We start from the raw sequence: 22546 nt of genomic DNA, 5'->3' as shown, positions 1-22546 counted from the left end.
CCAAGTCTTGAGGACGGTCAAAAATGGGGTCTCTACAGATGGCATACACAAAGGCTCAAGTTTAAAGCATAAAGCATGAATCCTCCAATGCATTGAAAGAGTGACATATGTGAGTGTATGGCCACACTATATGTACTGAAATCACATAACAAATGATGCCAAATCATGCAAATGGCCCAAGCAAAGCATGCTAGTGACATTGAAACTCAAAGCTAGTGAGCTAGAATGCACTATGGCTATACAAAGCATGGCATGCATGACCAAAACAACATGAATCAGAGTTTAAGCATGGTAAAACATGAACAAAGTCTTGTTGGAGTTGAGCCAAAATCATGCTAGAATGATGGTCAAAAGTGTGGTGCATGTTAAGCTAGATTGCAAGATTACACTACAAGTGTAGAATGCATGCAAGTGGTGACTCAACCAAGCAAAAACAGAGGTATGTCATGTCAAAATAATACCAGAAACTAGTTGAGGACAAGCCAACACATGCTAGAAAACCATGCTCAAGCATGAGGCTAATAAGGCAAGCATTCAAGATTCAAGGAGAGGGGATGACCCCCTCTTATTTGGGACCTCAAAACACACGTTCCACCATTGAAATTCCTCTGAGTTTCAATGGTGAGAAGGCCAAAAGGATGTGCTCCCAATAACTTAAAAAGATAGCATAAAACCAAGGCCAAACAAGGCACAAGAGGGGGTAAACCGCCGCCAACACCAACAAGGCCTTAAACAAACATTTAGAACACTTGAAATCAGAACTTTTTTTAGTTAAAAGTTAGGCCTAAATCAGCATGCAAATAGGGCCAAAAGCTTAGACAAAAACCAAGGTTTAAGGGGTTAGGAGCTTACCCTTGTTGAACCACTTCAAAACTGCAACTCCAGCAACCTTTCTAAGCTCAAACCAATCCAAAAACATCAAAAACAACTCCAAGGTGCCTCAGCTCCAAGAGTATGGTGTTTCACTATGTGTTTGTGTGCAAAAGTAAGAAGAAAAGGGACTTTAAAGCACAAATATGAAGAGGAAGAGCAATATAGAGATAGATGGTATATGTATATCTCAAGCAACTTTTTTCGAAACCTGGAGAAGGGAGGGAGGGTCTCCCTTTTATTGAAAAGCATGCAACAAGCTTGTTGAGGAAGCTAAGAGCTCCAAGCCATTCCTCCATACACGTGTATGGAGGATGGTTTCTGTGCCTTCCAGCTGTTACAGCTGGCACCAAAATATCTTCACAAAGATGCAAGAAAGCTGCCGACTAGTTGAAGTGGTCGACCAGCTACTTCCACTGGTCGGCCGACCACCAAAAGTGGTCTTCAAGAATACCAACTGGTCGGCCATGGGGAGAGGTGGTCTGCACACAAAAACAAAGGTGGTGGTATGGTGGCCTACCACTATTGGTGGTCCAAAGACCACCAAGACTAGTTGGCCGACCAGAAAACTTGCTGGCAGGGAAGAAAAGTGGTTTTCAGGGAGAGAAACTGGTCTCTCACCCTTATTCCATGCGCCAAGCAAGGAAAACAAGGTTTGTGCCAAAAACAAACCAAAAAGGATGCAAGACAAGAGTCCGGGGGTCAAGGTGCGCAGCTGGAAGCCTGAAAAACTAGTCTACGGCACCAAAAGTGATCTACGAGGGAAAAGTGGTCTACGAGACCTCTGCGTCCCTCTGGACCAAGGCAACAAGGCATGGTCTGAAAACCAGGCCAAAAGGAGAACGTTAAGCGGTCCCGAGACAAGGCGCGCGGCCGAAGGCTCCGGAAACTGGAAACTAGTCTCCAAACGGGAAAAGTTACCACAAAAAGGTGGTCTACGGTCCTCTCCCCCTCCCCTCCAGGCAAGGTCAACAAGGCTTGGTCCACAAACCGAGCCAAAACACAAAGAGTTCAGAGGCCCGGAGGCAAGGCACTCAGCCGAAAACTCCGAAAACTCGAAACGAGCACAAGCATGCGCGATCATCAAGCGCTCAATCAATGATGTGAAGCCCCTAAAAAATGCATTCTCTTTGAAAACCCTAATGTTTGAATTATTTTCTTAAAGCCCCTCAGTTCCTGGAATTATTTCGAATCTTGGCGGTTAGCATTTTTATTTTTATCGAAACAGGAATATCCTAGCCAAATTAGGTTCCTTAGCCTAATTTAATTTAATTCTACATAAGTAAAGTTCTAATACATGAGTTTAATTCCAAGTCCTCAACTCTTTTATTAGTTTCAAGAATTTCCCCAAAACTAGTACATGTACTTTTAAACTATAGGTACCATCAATCAATTTGAGATCTATATATATATATATATATGCATTGGGAGATGTGTCCCTAGTACCTAAATGGAATAAAAAATAAAAAAAAAGCCCCATCACCTTTCCCAATGGCCGGCCACCCTAGGAAGATATGAGGAGCGTATTTTCAAGAATTGTAATCATGGTATTCTAGAAACCCTAACACCTAGTACCCCTAGACCTAGGGTTTTGTTTCCAATACCAGTTTCATTTCAACTAGGGACCAACTAGATATTGTCTAATCCTATGATTAAGCTCCCTAACCACTCCTATTCCATTAGAGTCCAAGTAAATCCTAACTTTTCCATCCAATTCCAACTAGTGGGCCTTTATGTCTTTTTGTACCAAAATTTGCCTATAAGTACCACCACCCCCTAGCTTGGCAAACACAAACAACACACTCACACATACATTCGGCCTAGAGGAGAGAAAGGAGAGCAAGAGAGAAGTCTTGAGAGGGTGAGGAAGGAAGAGGAGAGCACTCTTATTCAAGCCTAGCAAGTAAGCCACAACACAACCTTCTCTTTCATTTTCCTTTTTCAAATACATGTTCTTAAGGGTTCTAGATAATGTTTTTAGATGTGTTATTGATGAGTTACTCGTGTTAAAAATGATAAGAGTTGAGCCTTGATTCTACCTCTCTTGTATTTTCCCTCATTTCGGTACAAAACTATCTTTTTCATACCAATCTCTCAAAATTTCCAAAGGCACACCTTCAAGAAAATTTTCTGAGTTTAATATATGTTATTTATCATGTTTTCATCACAAAAGAAAAAAAACTTTTCCCTTAGTTGATCCCTTTTCTCACAAATCTTCTTGTTTTGGGTATTGTGCCTTAGAATCTGTTTTCGCAGCCAAATTTCAAAAATTCTAGAAAAATGTATAAAATTATTCTGGACCTCTGTTTTATTTCAAAATCTTTCTTAAGGAGTTATCTTTTAACTAAAATTGGTTTCATTGAAAAACAGTGAGCGGTTTGCAAGAAAATCAAATTTTCGTAACGGTCGACGAATCTGGACAGCGCTGGAGTGTTTTCTAAATAACTTAAAATCTAGAAAAGCTATCCCTTTTCCGAAAAATGTTCTGGAAACTAGATTAAATTCTCTACGAACCATAGGAAGGCCAAGTCTAGTGAAAATTCTAAAATAGTCCTTTTCATTCTAATTCTTATGTGATATCGAATCTGGAAATTCTGTTATGCATGGGTGTTTTATGCTCTTGTGTTCATGAAAATGCTTATTAGCTTATGATCATATCTTGGCATGATAGTGTATGTGTTATGGTTATATTCTTTATCTCCTTCATCTTAATGATGCATGCTTATGTGGATATTATTATCATGTTAAGTTGGTCTAGCCTTGTTTTAAAACATTCAACTCCACGAGAAACTTAATCGGGATGGTATTGGGTTTTCGATCACTTGAGTAACGAAAAGATGATAATGTGTGATGTATGGATTGTTGCGATGCGTTCCCTATTTGGAATTTAAAGTCTTGCGCAAGTGGTTTTCAGAACCCTTGAACGGAGCGATTGTATTCGGACCCTAGGTGGTTTGGTGTGAGGAGGGATTGGGGCAAGGCCCTATTTTACCGTCTCTTTTGAGGCCCTGTGGTTGGTGCTACACGGTATATAACCGTTGGTAGGCATCCGAGGTTAGTTCTGCAACAAAGCAACAAAAGAGGGGGCATACTGAATAATCCGCGTCCGATTCTTGTGGTTGGGAGGATGAAATCTCTTTGGGAGATTTCTAATTTATTAACATCTAACTTGTAACCCTTTATTTGTTTAGTTGAGTATCTTGCCTTACTACTTGATGCTATATTTGTGATTGCGTATTGGACTGGGAAAAAAGGGCGCGTTGTGTGTGTGTTTACCGGGCATTCAAAGCTGACGGCGTATCATGCCAGGTGCCGAAGAGGAGCTTATAGCTGGAGACGACGAACCTGAAACCTTCGAAGACTTTTGGCTATCTTAGGAAAGTTAGAAATTCCTTTTGATATTTTGTAAGGCTTATATGAAGATTTAAATTTTCTTTTTGGGATGTAATGTAATGGGGCGAGCTTTTGTAATTAAGGATATTTGTGGTTATTATGTACACATATATAAACCTTATCGTTGCTTATGAGACCTTGTGTCAATACCTTTTAAGATCTGTCAAAGGGGTAGTGCGCTGCCGAAGAAAGCTGGACTTAGAAGGGAGGCTAATTTGACTCCTCCATGATCTGGGATCTTACTTGGTTATTGACCATAGGACTCATTAGTGACTCTTCCTTAACTGCAACCAATAGTGTAGTTTCGGGGCGTCACAGATGACGTCTAACTCTTAAGGTCGGTCAAAAATAGGGTGTCCACACCAGGGGTTCTCATCTTGTACCTCATCTATGGCAGCAATCAGCTCGTAGGCCGGCACGAATTTATGTTCAATGATGATCGGACGCATCCGGACTCCAAAAGGGATGTCTATCGTAGAAGATAGAGTTGCTAGTGAATTAGCGAACCTGTTGTTCTCTCTTAACAGATGAGAAAATTTTAGTTTTTCAAACCGCGGAATCAGAACGTCCAAGGTCTGGTGATAGATTTTCATCCTTTCTTCTTTGACTTTCCAATCTCCTTTAGCTTGAGATACAACAAGGTTCGAGTCCCCGATGACGTCCAACCGTTTTACCCCTAGTTCCAAGGCAGCTTCCAGTCCAGCAATACATGCCTCGTATTCTGCTTTATTGTTCGATACTTTGAATCGGAGTTTGAAGGCTAAGGGTATACGGGAATTGTCGGGTGCTATCAGCAACACCCCTATCCCATACCCGTACTGGTTTAACGCTCCGTCAAAGTACATAGTCCAAGTTTCATCTTCAACATGCAGAATAGCCTCGTCTAGGAACAGATACTCAACTACTTCATCTCCCTCCACTGGGTGCTCAGCTAGGACTTCCGCTACCGCTCTTCCTTTCACTGACTTGCGTGTCATGTACTTCAGATCAATTCTAAAAGAAGAAGCAACCAACGGGCTAGCCTACCCGTAAGTGCTGGTTTCTCGAAGAGATAATTGATGGGATCTAATCTCGAAACCAATATTACAGAGTGAGCTAACAGGTAGTGCCTCAGCTTCTTGGTAACCCATACCAAGGCAAATAAGTCTTCTCCAGCAGAGTGTAGCGGGTCTCATATTCCAACATTTTCTTGCTCAGGTAATAGATAGCCTTCTCCACTTTGTCCTCAGACTCCTGTGCAAGCATGCAGCCCATTGTTGTCTCGGTCACTGATAGGTACAGAATCAACGGTTTCCCGGGCTCTGGCAGTGACATCACGAGTGGGTTCTGTAGATATTGCTTGATTTTCTCGAAAGCAACTTGGCATCGATCATCCCATTGGAACTTCTTTCCTTTCTTTTGGAGACCAAACAGTGGTTCACAAGTCATGGTTAATTTTGCAATAAACCGTCTTACGAATTGCACTTTACCCAAAAAGCCTCGTACCTCCTTTTCAGTCCTCGGTGGTGGCATTTCTAAGATTGCCTTGATTTTGGAAGGATCGACCTCGATGCCCCTTTGTGTGATCAAGAACTCCAGCATCTTCCCTGCTGTAACACCAAAAGTACACTTCTGAGGATTCAGCCGCAACTGATACTCTCTGATCCGTTGGAAAATTTTTTGCAAGGCGGTGTAGTGGCCCTCTCTTTCTTTGGACTTGACAATCATATAGTCCGCATACACCTCAACCTCTTTGTGAATCATATCGTGCAAGATGGTAGTCGCAGCCCGTTGATATGTAGCCCCAGCATTCTTCAAACCGAACGGCATCACCCTATAGCAATAAGTTCCCCACGGGGTAGTAAAAACCGTTTTCTCCCTGTCTTCGGGTGCCATCAAAATCTGATTGTAGCCTGAAAACCCATCCATAAATGAGAGCAACGCATGCCCAGCAGTGAAGTCCACCAATTCGTCGATATGCGGCAGAGGAAAGTCGTCCTTCAGACTAGCTTTGTTCAAATCTCTAAAATCCACACATACCCGAATTCTGTCATCCTTTTTTGGCACCGGAACTATATTGGCCAGCCAAGTTGGATACTCAGATACTAACAGGAACCCTGCATCAATCTGCTTGGTGACCTCTTCTTTGATTTTCAGAGCCCAGTCCGAGCAGATTCTTTGAAGCTTCTGCTTAATGGGTCGGGCCTCTGGGTCAAGAGGGATCCGGTGCTGTACAATCTCAGGATCGATTCCAAGCATGTCTTCGTAGGACCACGTGAAAACATCTTTGAAATCTTTTAATAAAGCGACTAACTGCTCGCGTTCCTCAGAAGACAACATGGACCCGATCTGGACCAGCCGCGGGTCCTTCTCAATACCAACATTAATTACGGTGATTTCATCAACCAAAGGTTTTACAAACCTCTCCTGCTCTTGATCAAGCAAATGTTTTAAAACCAAAGGAATCTCATCCTCGTCGTTTTCATCAAAGTTTTGAAAGTCCTAATTAATGCAATAAACTAAAGGCACAGAAAAGCCCTAAGAAACCACAGCATCATTCTCATTAACAACATCCAGCTCGTCCGATCCTTCGGTTACAACAGACTCAAAGGAAAAAGAAAAAGACGACCTGGACAAGACAGTGGCATCCGGGTTATCAACCCCAGGAATACCAGACTCTGACTCAGACAAACTAGAATCTGATTCTGACTCCACAGACTCTGTGGAATTAGATTCTGGTTCACAACCTAATCTAGAACTACAAGATAAAAAGCCCTCCTCGTACTGCCAGACAAGGGAGGGTGCGATGGATGCATTCAGAATGCTAAAAGATGGGCCCACAGCCGCTTCATCCCCGATCATGGAAACTAAGCAGTTATCCCCCAAGCACTGCGGTACGATCTGAGGATCTGAGAGGCGACAAGCCAGTGCTACCCCCATTTCAATCTCTGTGCCCTCGGACTCATCCTTCTTGTACTGCTCAGCCTCAGCTGGTGGGTCTGTCTACTTTTCGGTAACTTCATCCCCTGATAACTGTAAGTCGAAAAAGATTTCGAAGTCGGGCAAACGCCGCTTCTCTAAATTTAGCCAGGGCTCCGAAAACCATAGAACGGGAAGTCCTCCCCTTCCTGAACAAAGAGTTCGTTCAGAGTTCCTTGAATAGGTTTGTACACCAGCTCGTAGTGCTTCCCGATTTGCTTAGCCTTCGCTCTTCCGGCCATCTCCCTTCCTTTCCTTGCTCAATCCTCTTTGGTAGGCGAGTAACATAATCCAAAGGTATATGGGTTGTGTGGCACTTCAGCCAATGCAGCGACGCCCTTCCAGCCACTTCGTCCCAACCCTATTCCGGGCATGTATTGAAGCTTGTTCATGAGGTAGACAGATTGTGCACTGACGTATAGCCCCTCATCAACAGCTAGAATTTCTTGCACTACCCAAGCCTCAGCTAGGGTGAATCATGACAGGAATACATCCTCCGCGCCATGCTCAATCTCCAGAACAGGTGTAGAAACCTCTGGCGGCGGATGGATTGAAGAATTCCCAAAAACAATTGCCACCCCCTTCCCGTGGGGGTACTTCAGTATCTGGTGTAAGGTGGAAGAGATAGCCTTCACTTGGTGCAGCCACGGCCGCCCAAGGAGTAGATTGAAGGTGGCTGGAAGATCCAAGACATGGAACTCAATGTCCTGTTGCCCCAGGCCAACCTTAGTCTTAATCCGTATGGTCCCCATCACCTCCCGGCAAGTATTATCTTAGGCCCGTATCACCTGGGCTGTGGGCACGAAATCTGCGGGCTTCAACCCGATAGCATACGCTGTTCTCGACGAACATACATTGATAGCAGATACCGTGTCAACCAGGACCATCGGTATCCATTTTTCTGTACACTTCACAGAGATGTAGAGTGGTTTGTTATAATTCGAGCCCTCAAGCGGTAGTTCTTTGTCGGTGAAGGTCAAGGTCGGGGAAGCTCCTCCTGGGAACACCAATCCCACCAACTGCTCGAGCGTTGTATCAATTGAAAGCTTGGCCCTGTCCATGGCTGTAAGGACAGCTTCTTTGTGAACCCTCGAGGCCATAAGCAGTCCCCAGATGGAGATGTCTGCTTGAATCTTCTTTAGCTGTTTCAGTACAATCTCCTCCTCCAGTAGTTTTTCTTTCTGCCATTCTTCCTCTTTATCCTTCCCGGACGCCTCTGGCTGGTCCAAGTGTGGGGCTTGAAGTGCCCACTCCTAGTCATATGGTCAACCTCCACGACATACCAGGTGTCATCCGGTTGAGTCTGCCCCCAGTCTTCGTCTGTATGGGCAAGACGCAAATCGTCGTCCTCCTACCACATGCCATCGGCAACCGACAGACAGCTGTCCGGCTCCGTTGTAACTATTTCTGTGCTTACAGCACATTCTACCCCCTCAAATGCCTTGGTCTTTCTAGCCCTCTCAAGATCCTCGATCTTCGATCTTTTCTTGCTCAAGCCGCTTCAATGCAGCCTCTTGTTCAATATCTATTGTACTCAAATTGCCCGAATCCCGAGCAAAATTCTTCACACCAGCAGTCTCCGGCGATTTCTCTTCATTCCCAGCCATTTCAGCCTTTGCAGTAGTTCCAGCCTCTAACTATTCCAATTTTTTCTGAGATCCTTCCACAATGTCTGGCTCATCACTAAGCCATCCCGTTGCATTCGCGGATCCACTCAAGTCAAACCAACTGATATTCACATCCCCTGAGTCCTGTTCATCAAAGAACTGTAGATTGGCAATATCTTCCTCCAGCTCGGCAAGATCATCTAGCCCCTGACTCGGTCCATCCTCTTGAACAACATTCACATTCATCCCTACTGGCAATTCTACCCTCAGCTTGGTCTGATCAGCTGGTGTAATAAAGCGGCAAGGGATATATGTTTCCACAGTTATGCTCACAGCACCCTCTGGTGTACCTTCTACCACAGCCACCACCACAGATTCAGGTTGGGGTAGAGAAGTGCTCAACATACACAAGTCTATGCAATCTGGGATGAACAGCTCAAGCTTAGGCAGGTGGGAGGGAGTGATGTATAGGCTAGGGTCGTACAGGACGACCACTGTTTGGATCTGGTTTATCTGCCTGGGTAAAGGAGGGTTGTTGTTATGTGGGGGGAGAGGGTTTGTGGTGACATTTGGCTTTTCTAGAGGTGCAATCACCTTGTTGTCAACGAGATCCTAGATCTCATGACGTAGTCTGAAGCAGAGGTCGATGTCATGACCGTGCTGCTGGTGAAAGGCCCAGTATTTGGCCGGGTTATGTGTTTGAGGGAGGGGATTTGGCAGTGGCCGCGGCTCCAGGGGCTTCAAATGCCCCTTTCTAATTAGGACCCCCAAGGCTTTGGAAAGAGGCATGTACAATGGAGTGAAAGTCCTCTAGCCTCGGGGTGGATATTTCAAAGTTTGGGGGTTCGGATTGGATGTACCAGTGAAGGATATAGCTGTTTTTGGCGTGGTGGTGACCATGCCGACATCAGAAGTTCTGGCGGCCGCAGTGTGTAGACATCCCATTTTTGACAGCCCATAAGACTTGGGCGTTACTGATAGTTTACTTGGTGATAAAAGGTGTGCAGGGCAAAGATCCAGTTTCTTCGGCAAGGAGAGAGACAAGTCTCAAATTCACACCCCGTTTTGGACCACAGCTATTTTGAATGGTTTTTAGACCTTAAAACCCTCTCTTTCAAAACTTTTTTGAAATAAAGTTTCTGCGATGTTCTGAGGCTCGCATTTTGTCAAACGTTGCGCTTTTCGGTAAACCGAGCAGGGACGAAGTGGAAATGAATGAAAGAGAGATGAAATCTTTGAAAAATCTTTCAAAACACCTTGCTTAGGGGTTTGAAGTTGAAGAAAGGAGGGGACGAGAGAAGAAACCAAGTTGGAGGAGAAGACAGGCATGAATCTGGGTAGAAGGGAGTCGAGCAGTCCTTGCTGAATCGGACTTATTAATCTGCATACTTGGATTTTAGCTATGGGGCCACCACCGTCGGAAATCTCACTTCTGGAGCTTCATTTTTCACTCAAGAATCTCTTAAAGCCAAGTCCGGGTGGGGGAGATATGATTAGTTGAAGTTGGGCATCATCCCGGTTGGATCGAATCTGCGCGGCTTCACTAAAAAGGGCATAACTTTTTGCACAGGAGTAATTTTAATGCAAGGTTTGCGCCATTAGAAAGCTAACTTCCGGGGCTTCAATCTAGACACCCACCAGCCACTTTTTGACCTTGGAAGCATCTATCGGCAATCTATTTATCCGACCAGAAATTTATTGTGCCGACCGGCCATTTATTTTAGCCGACCGACCATTTTTGCTGGCCGACGACCTTCCGGAGTATTCTACAGATTAAGTGGATGCCAACTGTGCCAGCTGGAGAGCACAGACTCGATCCTCCATACACGTGTATGGAGGATCTTTGCCCTTGGTTTGAAGCTTCTAAGAGAAGCTTTAGTCTCTTGGCTCTTTAAAGGAAACTCTCCTCTTCCTTATACTAGGTGAGAAAACTAGCTGAAGCATTGCATGCAATCCTCCATATATCTATCTCATCCAAGCCTCGAAACCCTAAAATCCTTGCTCCATTTGCACTACCCCCTATAGCACCACACCACCACTCCATTCCAACAGCTTGGAGGGCCTTCTCAGAGCTTTGGAGGCACCTTTTCTCAAGCCAAAAGGCTGCTATAGTTTGGTCTTCAAGGGTGAGCAACATTTCCTCTCTTTTAAGCTTATTTTTGTATCCTTTCTAAGCCATATATGCTTGCATATTTGGGCTCTGACCCTAACTGAAAATAGTCATGTTTTGATGTATTTTTCATGTTTGTTTTAGGGTCCTTCCATGTTTAAGGTCCCTAGCTACCACTTGCTTCATTACCCCTCTTGTGTGCCAATTTCTTGTGTAGTATCTTTGGCCTACGTGTAAACTGTTTTGAGCTCTTTCATAAGCTGTGAAGTGGCTTATTTTGAGCCCTTCTTCAACATTGTTGAAGGGCTCATCACTATTTGAGGCTTCCATTTGCCACTTGCCTTTATATCCCTCATTTTAGGCCTTATTTTGCATAGTATTTTAGGCTTGCATGCGCACTGTTTTGGGTTTGATCATAAACTGTAAAATGCCATGTTTTGGGTCCCTCTTCAACATTGTTGAAGGGCCCTCATCTGTTTGGGGCCAGCAGCTGTGACTTGCTTCTTTATCTCACATTTAGGGCCATTTTTGCATACCGGTTTAGCCCTATTTGTGATCACTGTTTGGCCTTGCTTAAAACTGTAAACATGCTTGTTTTGAGACTGTCTTGAATCTGTCTTGAATCTGTCTTCATGCTTCATGTTCAAATAATGCATGCTTTGTATAGCTATAGGCCGCTACGTGTGCCTAGTTTTGCATTTCGGGTCTCATTTCATGCATCGGGTGCCATGTTTCCGTGATTCGGGGCTGTTTTATATCACATTTCAGTGCTGAAATTACATGTTTGTATTCCATATTTCATGCCTCACCATGCCTTGTTAGAGTTTCATACTATGCCTTAGGTTTGGTCCTCAGTTTGCGTGCATGCGTGCACGCGTTTCGAGAGTCTCATTTTCATCTAATGGCCACTGATTTTGGCATGCGTGCGAGCTATCCATGTTAGTTTAAGTCCATCATTGCATGTTGTTGCATGCCATGTTTACTTACATGTTTAGGTTGCGCGCCTAGTATACATTGCTCATTTGCATGTTCATGTTCCATACTTAGCCTCCATGCCTAGGTTGCATTTCATTGAGCATGCATCCCTTGCCTCTTGATCAATCATGATAGGGGTTGGGGCCCTTTGATGTGTTTTGTGCTTGCATTTCATTTGATATCGAAGTTGCAAAACTTGGCCTCTTAGGCCATCATGCATAATTGATGGCCCGAGGGTCGAGGGTCATGCTCTCTTGAGTCCCTTGCATGATAGGGAGTGTGCCCGTGCATATATTTGCTTGAAATCTCATGCCATACACTGTCTGTCCTTGTTGCTGTCAAAAACCAGTTTCTGCAGGGAGTTTTTGCCGACCGGCACTGTAGAGTGCCGACCGTCCATGTATTGGTGGCCGATAATATGAAACCCCAGCCGATGGATAAGTCCCATGGCCGGTGGGTATTCCCTTCAGCCGATGGTGTCCTACAGGGTTCAGGGAACCTGTCCCAGGATTTTGGCAGTTTTCAGAGAAGCAGGGTAGTGTAAACAGAGGTAGCAGTGGTATGGTACGGGCTTTCGGGGGAAGATAAATCTGAGCATACATCATTCACGCATCCCGAGGCGAGGGCTGTGGCCATCTTCTCTTTGCATTTAATTTGTTAATTAGATTAGAAATTTTGTAATAATTAATTTAGTATTATTTATTCGGACTGTAATATTTATTTGAACCCTCCGAGTGAGGGCAATTGTGTAATAAGTGTGCGTGAGTGTGTGTATGTCTTCCAACCCCACGTCTTTCTTCCCTTTTATTTACCCACTTATAATGGTAGACTAGGGCATATTTAAATTAACATACCTTATGCTATGCATGCGTGCATTCATACATTTCTCTTGCATGCACCGGGCTCGGCGCATCATTCTAACTGCATTTGTATTTCAATTCCAAATTGAATACGTGTTAGTTGTAGCATTTCACATGTCATTGTAGATTAGCCGAGCCTATCTTAGTTGCATCTTGCATGTGTTGCATTACCCATCTTAACATGAACTAGGATCATGCATATGATTATTAACTAGTTTTTGTTTTGGCTTGGAGTACTAGGTGAGCTTTTATGCTTTAGCATGCCGCATGCGTGTGAGTGTTGCCATAATTGCATGATTACCATGAGGCCAGCTGCTTATGTGATATAACTGCTTGAATGCCTGTGGATGGAGGTCGAATTGCTTAAATTGGGATAACACATTAAAACTATGAATTTTAAGCCCACTAGATAGTGGCAAAACCATCTTTTCTAAAAGCCCACTTGAGGGTGGAAAAACCTGCATTTTAGCCTACTTGCGAGTAGCAAACCATTTTCAAAACAAGCATGAAATGTTTTGTTCCAATTTAAGCGATTTGGTCTATATTTGTTTGCTGTGCGCATAACATAGTAATTCTAGACTAACAACCGGATTAAGAACACATAACGTTTTCAAAATTCGATATCATGGTTAGTAGAGGCCGATCTTCAGATCGGGCGAGAGGGGGTGCTCGTAGCTGACCTTCCCCAATCGTACCCAAGTTCCCGAGCCGAGGCAACTTTGGTGATGACGGACACGTGGCCTTTGGCACCGAGTCAGGGTTTCCTAAATTCCCCCAAAATAAAATATTTAGGTGGCGACTCTGTATCTGGCAAAGCAGTCCATGTTTGGCACTTCTTTTCAAAAATCTGTTTCTCAAAACGATTTGCCGGATTTGGACTCTTTGGTTCAGATTAAGGACCGTGACACAAAATCGAGTCCGAACTGTAGCATAAGGCCCACGGGCGCGTCTACAGTTTCTGGCGACTCTGCTGGGGATTTAGAGAGCTTGACTCGAACTCGTGATATCCTGTTTTGATTTCATTTATGTGTCTCTTTGCATTGCATGTGCATTGGTGTGCCTAGGACACCGTGTTTGCCATCTGCCATTCCTGAACGGTTTGCTGGAGGCTTGTCTTGTCAAGGCATGACCATAAGGTTGACCAGTTATGGGCTCTGACAGTATGGGAACACAAACCCCGGTTTTACCGGGGCACCTTTTTCGACCATTCGACCTAGTGCATATTCGGATCCATAGTGACCATTCCAAGTTAGGACAGGTTGCTTACCCAATTATAGGTTGTTTGAAACTACTGCGTGCATAGTGGAACCCTAGCTCCTGACAAAATAGGACGGGGAAACCCTACCCCAACATAGGGGTGTTTTGGCTCTCTTTACTTGCTATGTGCTTTTAGAGTGTATTTCTACAGGAACGCATATACTAGTTTGCAAGTCTGGGTATCAGGCCTGTGGGCATCAGCATCAGTATTTTGGGGAATCAGTTTTACCTGAGGGTATCAGTTTACAGGCAGATATTTGGGAAACAGTGATCAGTATTGAGTACAGTCATCCTAGTATGCTCAAATCTGTTCCAGTGAAATTGTGCTGAGATGCTGTCTGTTTTCTCTTTTGCTAGGTAGTCCTGGAACTATAGCTTCAGAAGTCTCCGATATCCCCGGGGTACATTGGACTAGTGTTGATAGACTTTGCTAGGTCAGAAATTCAATTCAAGGGCAACCGGTGTTCTTTCGCTGAGGCAAGGCAAAGAAAGGCCAGTCAGGGCTCACCGGTTCATCTGATTCGTCAGTCACCGGTCACATCACCTTTGTTCAGACTCAGCAGACCATGATGGCCCAGGGTTCAGAAGAATCTGTGGTCGTGATAGCAGCGTTAAATCAGGGAACTGCCATGCAGGCTGAGACTAGTATTGAAATACTGCGTCCATCTGGGGCATCCGCCTCACATCCAGCTTTGGGACCCCAGCCAAACTTTGACCCACTTCCGCCAGTTGAAGATTTACAGTGTCCGAATCCTTGAGAAAGCTTGACTCAAGCTCAGGTGCTCAGACCCCTGGTACAGCCTAATGAGAGGCTTTATTCCCTTGATGTTAATGAGCTCAATCCGACTGTAGTGAAAATTGCAAACCTTGAAAAGCACTTCAAAAAGGCACAGGGCCTTAATTCCATTCCCGACATTGAGGATGGGTACACTGAGTCTGTCGTACGGCTCCCAGACAGATTCAAAATGCCATATATTGACCATTTCGACGGGTCTGGAGATCCAATGGTACATATCCGACTTTTCTTGGATGTCCTGAAGCTGATGGGTCTGACTAAGCCACAGAAACTCTATCGGTATGGAAGAACCCTGTCGGGTGTAGCAGCCACTTGGTACGCTAAGTTGGGAGATAAAGTCAAGCAAGACTGGGAAGAATTGGCTGAGGCCTTTGTTGATCAGTATTCCTACAATACCCAAGTTGAAATGACCATGCAAGAGCTTGAAACAACCCGCCAGAACCCAACAGAGCCTTTTGTGGAATTTGTTGCAAGATAGAGAGCAAAGGCAGCACAGATGACAGATCGGCCTTCCGAGAGGGATCAAGTGCAGATGATGGTGCGAAACCTCGAGCACGATATGTTGCAAAAGTTGATAGTCGTACCACTATTCACTTTTAAAAGTTTGCATGAACTTGGGGTTCAGGTCGAGAATGCGTTCAACAGTGGGATCATCCCCAGAACAAGTGAACCGACAAGGAGGGTGATTTCAAGGAGTACCAATGCTGGTAGTAGCACTATTCCCAAACCCACCGAAATCAATACAGTCGCCACAGCCGACCCTTTTGCCAATCCAAGCCTACAAACCGCCGGCCCAGCCCGAGCTCAAGGCAGAACTTTCACCCCCCTCTATATGAGCCTGACTAGCGCACTAAAAGTCTTGATGGAAAGAGGGCATCTCAAACCCCTCGATCCTCAACCTCTTCCTAACCCACTTCCAGCCAGACATAACCCCTCCAAGTACTGTATGTACCATCAGTAGTGCGGTCATGGCACCGACCGTTGCTACTGCCTTCGTCATGAGGGCCAAAATCTCATCGACAACCGAACGATAGCTCCACCTTCAGCCCCCGATGACCAAGTACCTCATCCACATCTCAATCTGATCCACACACTGGCCGTCCTTTACGACCCCAGCGTATACATCACACCGGTCCCTCTACCCAAGCCTGACGTGTTTATCTTGGAAATTATGGTGTAGACACCCCATTTTTGACCGCCCTTAAGACTTGGGCGCTACTGATGGTTTGCTCGATGATGAAAGGTGTCTAGGGTAAAGGTTCAATTTCTTCGGCAATGAGAGGGTCAAATCCCAACTTCACACCCCATTTTGGACCAAAGCTATTTTGAATGGTTTTTAGACCTTAAAACCCTCTCTTTCAAAACATTTTTGAAATAAAGTTTCTACGATGTTCTGAGGCTCACATTTTGTCAAAAATGTGCTTTTCGATAAACCGAGCAAGGACAAAGTGGAAATGAATGAAAGAGAGATGAAATCTTTGAAAAATCTTTCAAAACACCTTGCTTAGGGGTTTGAAGTTGAAGAAAAGAGGAGAAGAGGGGAGAAGCCAAGTTGGAGAAGAAGATAGGCAAGAATTGCTAAGAGAGGGACGAGCAGTCCTTGCTAAATCAAGCTTATTTGTCTATATACTTTGAGTTAAGGTACGAGGCCTCCACCGTTGGAAAGAAGACTTCCGGGGCTTCATTTTTCATTCAAGAATCTCTTAAATCCGAGTCCGTAGGGCAGAGATATGATTGGTTGAAGTTGGGCATCATCCCGGTTGGACCGAAACTCACCAAAACAAGCATAACTTTTTGTACAGTTGGAATTTTGATGCCCGGCTGGTTCCATTGGAAATCTTACTTCCGAGGCTTCAATTTGGACACAAGATTGACCTGAAAAGGAGTTCATATGAAGAAGTTATGCCCGTTTGAAGTTAGACCTGCAGAGCAGATTTTTCCTTCCGACCGACCAAATATATGGCCGACCGGCCAAATAGATGGCCGACCGGCCAGAACAAATGGCCGACCGGCCAAATAGATTGCCGACCGGCAGGTTAAAGTAGCCGACCGACCATTTTTGCTAGCCGACGACCTTCCGGAGCATTCTGCAGATTGAGTGGATTCCAGCTGTGCCAGCTGGAGGGCACAAACTGGATCCTCCATACACGTGTATGGAGGATATTGGCTCTTGGTTTTGAAGCTTCTAAGAGAAGTCTTACTCCCTTGGCTCTATAAAGGAAGCTCTCCTCTTCCTTATACTAAGTTAGAAAAACCAGCTGGAGCATTACATATAATCCTCCATATATCTATCTCATCCAAGCCTCCAAAGTGCATGATCCTTGGCCATTTACACACCAACCCATAGCACCATACCACCAACCTCCATTGCAGCCATTTGAAGTTGTTTTCCAGAGCCTAAGAGTGCTGCAACTCAAGCCAAGGAGAAGCCAAGGACAAGTCTTCAAGGGTAAGCTTCCATTTTCCCTTTTCTAGCATTTTCTTGTTTCATTCATAAGCCATTCTTGCTTGCTGTTTTCAGCTCCGACCCTAACTGGAACTAGGCTTATTTTGAGCCATTTTTAATGTTTGATTAAGGGCCTTTACCTGTTTGAGGTCTCCTTGTTGCACTTGCTTCATTACCCCTTTGTATGCCATAATCTTGCCTAGTAATTTTGGCCTACGTGTGATCTGTTTTGGAGGATGATGTAAACTGTAGATAGGCTTATTTTGAGCCCTTATTCAACATTGAAGAAGGGCTCATCACTGTTTGGGACCTCCATGTTATACTTGCCTTTATATTCTCTTTTTGGTCCCATTTTTGCATGCCTTGGCAGCCCCTGATGTTGCTGTTTTTGGGCTGAGGTCTGAACTCAAAACAGCCTCATTTTGACCCATTCTTCATGTTTCATTAAGGGTCTTTGGCTGTTTGTTGAATATTTTGTATACTTTGTGTTATAGCCTCTTTTGAGCCTCATCTTGCATGACATTTTGGGTGTATTTATATACTGTTTTTGGGGCTACCATGAACTGTAAATAGTCATATTCTTGGCCCCTCTTCAGTGTTGTAGAAGAGTCTTTTTCTGTTTGGGCTTTGCATCTAACACTTGCTTCTTTGTCCATTTTTCGGTCCAATTCTTGCATAAGAGCTTAGCCATACCTATGTTTGTTTTTGGGGTTTTTACAGTTCTGTAAAATGTCATATTTTGGGCCCCTCTTCAATGTTGTTGAAGGACCCTAACCTGTTTGGGGTCAGCAGCTGTGAGTTGCTTCTTTATCTCACATTTAGGGCCATTTTTGCATGCTAGTTTTGCCCTATGTGTGTTTGCTGCTTGGCCTTGTTTAAAACTGAAAAAATGCTTGTTTTGGGGCTGCCTAGAATCTGTCTTCACATGTCATAATCGAATAAGGCATGTTTTATATAGCTATAGGCCAATGCATGGGCCTAGTTTTGCATTTCGGTTTCATTTCATGCATCGGGTGCTATTTTGCCGTGATTCGAGGCTGTTTTATACCACATTCCAGTGCTGAAATTACATGCTTGTATGCCATATTTCATGCCTCGCCATGCCTTGTTAGAGTTTCATACTATGCCTTAGGTTTGGTCCTGGGTTTGCGTGCATGCGTGCACGCGTTTCGAGAGTCTCATTTTCGTCTAATGGCCACTGATTTTGACATGCTTGCGAGCTATCCATGTTAGTTTAAGTCCATCATCGCATGTTGTTGCGTGCCATGTTTGCTTACATGTTTAGGTTGCGCGCCTAGTATACATTGCTCATTTGCATGTTCATGTTGCATACTTAGCCTCCATGCCTAGGTTGCATTTCATTGAGCATGCATCCCTTGCCTCTTGACCAACCATGATTGAGGTTGGGTCCCTTGTATGTTTTGTGTGCATTGCATTTGACATTGAAATGCATACTTGACTCTTTGGCCATCGTGCATCGAAATGCGTGATTGGTGGCCCGAGGGTCGAGGGCCATGTTCCCTTGAGTCCATTACATGATAGGGAGTGTGTCCATGCATACATGTGCCTGAAATCCTATGCCATATGCTGTCTATTCTCTGTAGCTGTCAAAACTGTCTTCTGCAGGGAGCTTCTGCCGACCGGCAGAATTTAGTGCCGACCGGCACTCTTTGAAATGCCGATGACCCAATCAACAGCCGATGGAAGTTGTGAACTGCCGGTGGGAATTTCCCCTAGCCGGTGGTGCTCCGCAGCATGCAAGGAACCTGTCCTGGAGTTTTGGCAATTTTCAGAGAGACAGGGCAGTATAAACAGAGGTGGCAGTGTTATGGTACGGACTTTCCGGGCGAGACGGATTCGAGCATGCATCACTCACGCATCCCAAGGCAGGGCAGCGGCCACCTTCTTGCTGCATTTATTTTGTTAATTAATTAAGGGTTTGTTATAATTAATTAGCCAGGATAGTCGATTTATCATTCGGACTGTATTATTCTTTTGGTCCCTCCGAGCGAGGGCAAACTTGTAATAAGTGTGGGTGCGTGTGTGCATGTCTTCCAACCCCCACTTCTTTCTCCCTTTTATTTACCTGCTTATGATGGTAGACTAGGGCATATTTAAATTAACATAACAGTATGATAGCATGCGTGTATCCATACATTTGTCTTACATGCACTGGGCTCGGCACATCATGCTAACTGCACTTGTATTTCAATTCCAAGTTGAGAACTTGTTAGTTGCAGCATTTCACATGCCATCTTTAGGATAGCCGAGCCTGTTTAGATTGCATCTTTGCATGTGTTGTATTAGCCATTTTTAACTTGAACTAGGATCATGCATATGATTACTAACTAGTTTCTGTTTTGGCTCGGAGTACTAGGTAAGCTTTTATGCTTTAGCATATCGCATGCGTGTGAATGTTGCCATGATAGCATGATTACCATGAGGCTAGCTGCTTATGTGATATAACAGCTTGAATGCCCGTGGATGGAGGTCAAATTATCTAAATTGGAATAATGCATTAAAACTGTGAGTTTTAAGCCCACTAGATAGTGGAAAAACCATCTTTTCTAAAGCCCACTCGAGGGTGGCAAAACCTACATTTTTAGCCTACTTGCGAGTAGCAAACCATTTTCAAAACAAACATGAAATGTTTTGTTCCAATTTAGGCGATTTGGTCTATACTTGTTTGTTGTGCGCATAACATAGTAATTCTAGGCTAATAACCGGACTAAGAACACATAACGTTTTCAAAATTGGATATCACGGTTAGTAGAGGTCGGTCTGCAGACCGGGCGAGAGGCGGTGCTCATAGCTGACCTTCCCCGATCGTACCCAAGTTCCTGAGCCGAGGCAACTTTGGTGATGACGGACACGTGGCCTTCGGCACCGAGTCAGGGTTTCCTAAATTCTCCCATTTTAAAATATTTAGGTGGCGACTCTGTATCTGGCAAAGCAGTCCATGTTTGGCACTTCTTTTCAAAAAAATCTGTTTCTCAAAAACGATTTGCCGGATTTGGAATCTTTGGTTCAGATTAAGAACCGTGACACAAATTGAGTCCGAACTGTAGCGTGGGTCCCTCGCGGACCGGTTACAGTTTCTGGCGACTCTGCTGGGGATTTTTAGAGAGCTTGACTCGAACTCGTGATATCCTGTTTTGATTTCATTTATGTGTCTCTTTGCATTGCATGTGCATTGGTGCGCCTAGGAACATAGTGTTTGCCATCTGCCATTCCTGAACGGTTTGCTGGAGGCTTGTCTTGTCAAGGCATGACCATAAGGCTGACCAGTTATGGGCTCTGACAGTATGGGAACACAAACCCCGGTTTTACCGGGGCACCCTTTTCGACCATTCGACCTAGTGCATATTCGGATCTATAGTGACCATTCCAAGTTAGGACAGGCTGCTTACCCGATTATAGGTTGTTTGAAACTGCTGCGTGCATAGTGAAACCCTAGCTCCTGACAAAATAGGACAGGGAAACCCTACCCCAACATAGGGGTGTTTTGGCTCTCTCTTACTTGCTATGTGCTTTTAGAGTGTATCTCTACAGGAACGCATATACCAGTTTGCAAGTCTGGGTATCAGGCCTGTGGGAATCAGCATCAGTATTTGGGGAATCAGTTTTACCCGAGGGTATCAGTTTACAGGCAGATATTTAGGAAACAGTGATCAGTATTGAGTACAGTCATCCTAGTATGCTCAAATCCGTTCCAGTGAAATTGTGCTGAGATGCTGTCTGTTTTCTCTTTTGCTAAGTAGTCCTGGAACTATAGCTTCAGAAGGCTCCGATATACCCGGGGTACATTGGATTTGTGCTGATAGACTTTGTTAAGTCAGAAATTCAATTCAAGGGCAACCAGTGTTCTTTCGCTAAGGCAAGGCAAGGCCAGTCAGGGCTAACCGGTTCACCTGATCCGTCAGTCGCCAGTCACATCACCTTTGTTCAGACTCAGCAGACCATGATGGCCCAGGGTTCAGAAGAATTTGTGGCCGTGATAGCAGCGTTAAATCAGGGAACTGCTATGCAGGCTGAGACCAGTATTGAAATGCAACATCCATCTGGGGCATCTGCCTCACATCCAGCTTTGGGACCCCAGCCAAACTTTGACCCACTTCTGCCAGTTGAAGATTTGCAGTGTCCGAATCCTCGAGAAAGGTTGACTCAAGCTCAGGTGCTCAGACCCCTGGTACAGCCTAATGAGAGGCTTTATTCCCTTGATGTTAATGAGCTCAATCCGGCTGCAGTGAAAATTGCGAACCTTGAGAAGCAATTCAAAAAGGCACAAGGCCTTAACTCCATTCCCGACATTGAGGATGGGCACACCGAGGCTGCCGTTCGGCTCCCAGACAGATTCAAAATGCCATATATTGACCGTTTCGACGGGTCTGGAGATCCAATGGTACACATCCGACTTTTCTTGGATGTCCTGAAGCCGATGGGTCTGACTAAGCCACAGAAACTCTCTCTGTATGGAAGAACCCTGTCGGGTGTAGCAGCCACTTGGTACGCTAAGTTGGAAGATAAAGTGAAGCAAGACTGGGAAGAATTGGCTGAGGCCTTTGTTGATCAGTATTCCTACAATACCCAAGTTGAAATGACCATGCAAGAGCTCGAAACGACCTGCCAGAACCCAACAAAGCCTTTTGTGGAATTTGTTGCGAGGTGGAGGGCAAAGGCAGCACAGATGACAGATCGCCCTTCTGAGAGGGATCAAGTGCAGATGATGGTGCGAAACCTCGAGCACGATATGTTGCAAAAGTTGATAGTCGCTCCACTATTCACTTTCAAAAGTTTGCATGAACTGGGGGTTCAGGTCGAGAATGAGTTCAACGGCGGGATCATTCCCAGAACAAGTGGACCGACAAGGAAGGCAATCGCAGGGAGTACCAATGCTGGTAGTAGCATCATTCCCGAACCCACCGAGATCAATGCAGTCGCCGCAGCCAACCCTTTTGCCAAACCAAGCCTATAAACAGCCGGCCTAGCCCGAGCTCAGGGCAGAACTTTCACTCCCCTCTATATGAGCCTGACTAGCGCACTAAAAGCCTTGATGGAAAGAGGGCATCTCAAACCCCTCGATCCTCAACCTCTGCCTGACCCACTTCCAGCCAGACATAATCCCTCCAAGTACTGTATGTACCACCAGCAGCGCGGTCATGGCACTGACCGTTGCTACCGCCTTCGTCATGAGGTCCAAAATCTCATCGACAACCGGACGATAGCTCAACCTTCAGCCCCCGATGACCAAGTACCTCATCCACATCTCAATTT

Source organism: Camellia sinensis, chromosome 7, assembly GCF_055761805.1.
Source record: "Camellia sinensis isolate YWXY chromosome 7, ASM5576180v1, whole genome shotgun sequence".
In the NCBI taxonomy this organism is placed as follows: domain Eukaryota; kingdom Viridiplantae; phylum Streptophyta; class Magnoliopsida; order Ericales; family Theaceae; genus Camellia; species Camellia sinensis.
Note: the sequence above shows the minus strand (reverse complement) of the source record.